The sequence below is a fragment of the Silene latifolia genome, unplaced genomic scaffold (genome assembly GCF_048544455.1).
Source record: "Silene latifolia isolate original U9 population unplaced genomic scaffold, ASM4854445v1 scaffold_213, whole genome shotgun sequence".
NCBI lineage: Eukaryota > Viridiplantae > Streptophyta > Magnoliopsida > Caryophyllales > Caryophyllaceae > Silene > Silene latifolia.
In genome coordinates this window covers 10,981-16,487 of record NW_027413169.1, presented here as the reverse complement: position 1 = coordinate 16,487, position 5,507 = coordinate 10,981, and positions in this window count along the sequence as shown.

The following is a 5,507-nucleotide window of genomic DNA, read 5'->3' as shown; positions in this document are numbered from 1 at the left end:
CCAAATAAGAGATTAACACAATTGCTTATAAACTTAAAGCTACTACCCACATGACATAAAAGTCTTTATCCCAACCAAAGTAGCTAAAATAACATGAGACTCAAGTAACTACGACTCCCGAAAAGGTAGGCAAATTTTAGATTGTAGCTATGAAAATAGGATATGAAATGGCAACAAGGTTCAAACGGGCTAACAAAACAGGGTAATGTATGGCTTATTTGAACGATAAGAACACGCCTTTCCTCATGTACTTAATCATATGAACGCGTAAAAAGTTAAGAAACTAATGTCACACTTATGCAGTTTGATATTACACATTCCACAAGGAGACCACATTATTTAGCCTAATTGACAAATGAGACCAGTTTATTAATGTTCCTGACCTAGGAAGCTATAGACCTCAGAAATTTAAGTGGTTTATCAAAATAATATTGTCAAATTTACGTGGCATAAGGCATATTGTTACGGTCAAGACTTGAGTTATGAGCTTTGTTTATCATAAATAACATGTCAAAACAATGTACATGGACAACTTAAGTGGGATTCAAATGCAAAGACAAAACAAATTATCATCATTGCTAAACCATTCACCAAGACTTGACCTAAAATAAAGAAAAACATGTTTTTGTATTTTATGAATTTTTCAATTTTTTTGGATGTTTGATTTTAAAACACACAACATAAATAAAACACACAACTGAAAGTAAATCACACAACAGAAATAAATATACTCTCCCAAACCTAAATGTCACAGTGTCCTCATTGTGACGCCTACGCACAACAATCATACAACAAATCCAGCATCCTAAAGGACACCACTAACAAAGGGAATAGGGAAATAAGACATACAATAAAAGAAATACAAGGAAAGATAGTATCAGCTGTGTATCAAAAGCTCCCCCAAACCAACCGAAAGTGAGGGATGTAGTGACCAACTGTCACTCTCACGCATCTCCATCATCATTATCATTGCCACCACGAATGGCCTCATTATACCCATCAATCTCCGTGAACATGGCATCCAACTCTGGATTAGGAACACGGCCCCCACGTCGACCACCACGTCGACCACGGCCTCTAGCACGGCCACCTCTAGCACTAACAACTGCCCCAGAAGTAGAAGCTGCAAATCGGCTAAACCGCCTCTCTCGAAAGAGGGACCCCATCATCCTCAGGAAACACACTAGAAGGCTGACTAGGTCGAATAAGAGTATAGAATGGTCGACCAAGAGCACCAAAGTCCCGACCAACGCCCATACTCCTCAGGAGTAACACCATAGAGATGAAAAACTTGACTATCATCTCCGGGAGTAGTGTAGAAACTCGGAACAAGTGCCGTGTATGTATTGACCTCCCCGGAAATAGTAATAGCATCCATCTGCTCCCACAACCGCCTTTGAGTCAAGGTAGTGTTAATCCCCTCATGCATCCTCACTTCCCTCTCAATAGTCAAGTTAAAATGATAACCGTAATGGGAAGTAGAGGCAAAAGAAGAAGCGAGGTAATCGTGGATGGTAAGAACCGGGTAAGTGGGTAGGGGTCTTCGGTGCGGCCTATTGTACCCTCCAGTGGTAGTGGTGGTGTTGGATGAAGGTATAGTGACCAAGAGCTCATCAGGAATCAAATAAGTACGTGGTGTAGGTCTCTCCTTGGACTCATCCTCCTCTAAAGCAGAAATGGCTGGCAACTTATCATTAGGCAATAACATATAAGAATCACCCCTCACCCTCCAAAAGAATGATCGGGTTCCACCAAGAATGTAAATATAAGAGACACCATAACGCAAGTGGTCATTATCCACCAAGGGCTCATGATCCCGTATAGGCTCATAAGGAGCCTCACCTCGAATATCGCAGAAACGGCGTGAAATCCTAGTAACAATAGCCCCACAATCTAAATCCGCATACTTCCCAATCATACGGTATAGGGCTTGGCAAATAAGAGCCAGTGGACTGAAATGGAAGATTTCTTCCTGATAAGGGTTCAAGTAGCTAGCTAGTATCAAGACTTCTAAGGACTGAGCCTTACTCCTGTCGTGCCTCCCAAATAACAAATAACTCAAATACCACAAAAATAGCCTAAGGCAAACATGTTGCACATCAAGTAAGGCCATAGAAGTAACATCTGCGTCAGTAAAACCAGTAAACAAGGGAAAGTATCTAACAGCAGATAAACCAGCAGCATTATACAAATCACCGTCAGAATGCTTTTCAAGGCCAAAGTATTCATAAATTTGATCAAAGGTCAGAGAACGCTCCTAATTTAACAACCTAAACCGAATCAAGTGGTCTTGTGGTAGATAAACAAATTAGCTAAGAAACTCAAGTGTTAAAACTCGGTAGGAGAGTTCATGCAAAAGAAATAGACCTTGTAACCCAATTTGATAGAACATATCATACATAGCCGACTCTATACCCAAAATACGCAATATCTTTTGGTCCACACACCTAGTAGGAAACATGACTTTCGTGTCCATCAATTTCACAAAATTAGCCCGCTGCTTACCATCACGAAACTCAACAAAAGAAAATTCGTCAATTGGTAGAAGCTCTTCCTCTTCCTCCTCGGAAGTCTCTACTACCACGGTTGACGAACGGTAGCGCGCCTCTCCCGTGGCCTTTTGTTACCTTGTCCTCTACTCGACATACCTATAAAAGACAAGCATATAATCACAAACCAATTTAATTACCCAAAATAGGCCACGTTTTTAAGACTTCATGAGTTGGAAATTTCAATTTTGTGGTCGAAAATCACACATAACCCATGTAAAAAGCAAGGGAATTGCAATTATATGACAAATAGTGAAAATTCCAAGCAAATAAACACAATTACTAACCAATTTAATGCAAATAATCAACCCGGATTTATGAACCCTAATTCCCAAATTTTCGAAATTAGGCCTTTAATTCATCAATTAGAGGGTTAAAAAGCAAGGAAATAACAATTGTATATAAGCAATGGAAGATTCAAGGCGATAAACACAAGATTTGAGCAACAAAAATTGAATTTCGGACTAAAAGGGGCAAAATTTTGGGGCTTACTTGAAGAGATAAGAGCAAATAATCACACAAATAAGCAAAGAAGAGTGATTTAATCCACTACCAAGCAATTTAGCACAATTTAGAAGAAGATTTGATGATGATATGAAGGATTTATTAATGAAGATGTTAGGTTGAATGAGAGAAAACGCAAGAATAAGTGACAGAAGAAATAATGATAAGCAAAAATTATGAGAAAAGAAAGAGTAAAGAAGTCGGTTCAAAAACGCGGAACCCGGTCCAGTAATGGTTCCTCGATCGAGCCTCACATTACTCGATCGAGTCACCTGTTTCCAAAATCTCGAACTCTCGACATTGCATATTTTAATTAAATTAGTTGGTTCCTCGATCGAGCCCTACTACCACTCGATCGAGCATGCAATTTCCTCGATCGAGCCTCCTTATTACTAGATCGAGGCACCTACTTCAGTCCACTTTCTCACAAATACGTTAATTTTCCGTCTTGCAAACCGTCTTAGATGCAAAAATACTTTGAAATACATCAAATTCTCTCCCTCACATCACTCAAAACAATTAAATAACATAATTAAAGTGCGATTAACAAAATTTAAATTCCTAAATTACAAATTATTACAATTCAAACTCCGAGCTGCCTCTCGGTAGCGCTGGTTTAAGCGGTCCCGCACGACCGTATTACCTCATCAGTAAGAAGAATCAATGGTGAAGAGGTCAACGACCTTTATCACCCCAACATGGGCACCTTCATAGTAGACTTTCAAACGTTACCCATTCACTTTAAATGTTTCACCTTTGTCAGTTTGCAGTGTAACTGTAATACCACGGTTTTATGAATCTTTGGGTACTCTATCGAGTGGGCCTTACTCTGTCGAGTAAGGGTGTTTTGCGATTTTATCGTGGGTTTTGCCGAAGAGTCAACAGGGTAACAACATGATATGGGTAATAGTGGATCAGCTGACCAATTCAGCTCATTTTGTGCCAATGAAAGATACATGGACTAAGGCACAATTAGCTATGGCTTATCAAACGAATGTGCTAAAGTTACATGGAGTCCCTAAGGACATAGTATCTGACAGATATGCGAGATTTATCTCAAAGTTTTGGAAAGAGTTGCAGGAATCTTTGGGAACAACGTTGAAGATGAGTACAGCATTTCATCCTGCGACAGCATTTCGCCGATCGAGAGAACAATCAAGACTCTTGAGGATATGTTACGAGCTTGTGTGATGGACTTTGGTGGTAGCTGGTAACAGAGGTTGAATTTGATAGAGTTTTCTTACAACAACAGCTATCACACTAGTATTGGCATGGCACCGTTTGAGGCCTTATATGGGAGGAGATGTATGAGTCCGATTTGTTGGGACAACAAAGTCTTTGGCAAAGGGTTCTAGGACCAGAGATGGTACATGAGATGGTTGAGCAGATTAAGATGATCAGGGAAAGGATGAGAGCGGCTCAGGATAGGCAAAAGAGTTATGCAGATCTACATCGCCGGGATATAGAGTTTCAGGTTGGGGACAAGGTTCTTCTGAAAGTGTCCCCTATGCGTGGGGTTATGAGATTTCGGAAGAAGGGCAAGCTAAGTCAGAAGTTCATAGGGCCTTATGAGATCTTAGAACGGGTTGGAGAGGTTGCTTATCGTTTGGCTTTACCAGCTGCGTTGGAGAGAGTGCATAATGTGTTTCATGTGTCCCGATTCTGCGCAAGTATGTGAGTGATCCATCACATGTGTTAGATGCAGATAGCATAGAGCTATATGGGTCCTTGTCCTAGCTTGAGGTACCTAAGCGATTCTTGACCTAAGGTTATGAAGACTAGGAGGGGGGAGACGGTTTTGCTCAAAATCCTTTGGTCTAATCACGAGACTGAGGAAGCCACATGGGAGGCAGAGGAGGCCATAAGAGAGTGTTACCCTTTTCTTTTTTATCAGGTAGGTATGCTTACGGGGACGTAACCTTATTTCTTTTAGGGGGGTAGGAGATGATCGCAAAGACTTTTTAAGAGCTTTTATACACTTTTGTGTTGTGTCGGTATGTGTCGGTATGTTTGTTGTGGTTGAGTCGGGTTGAGTTTGGGTTAGTAAAATGTTTTATGTTGAGTTTTGTTTTGGTTGTTGTGTCGGGAGTGTAGTAGTGTGTGTCTTTGTTTTGTGGTGGTTTGAACTTCGGGGACGAAGTTCTTTTTAAGGAGGGAATACTGTAATACTACGGTTTTATGAGTCTTTGGGTACTCTATCGAGTGGGCCTTACTCTGTCAAGTAAGGGTGTTTTGCGATTTAAAATAGTTTCTAACCTGTTGGGTACTCGATCGAGTAGCCCTGGTACTCAATCGAGTAGGCGCTACTCGATCGAGTACGTCAGTTACTCGATCGAGTATCCGGTTTACGGGGGGATGATTTGTCGGGTTTTGTTAATAATGCGAATTAATATATAAACACTTCCGTCACTTTCATAATACACTTTTACAAACCTAATTACTTTCAAAAGAGAT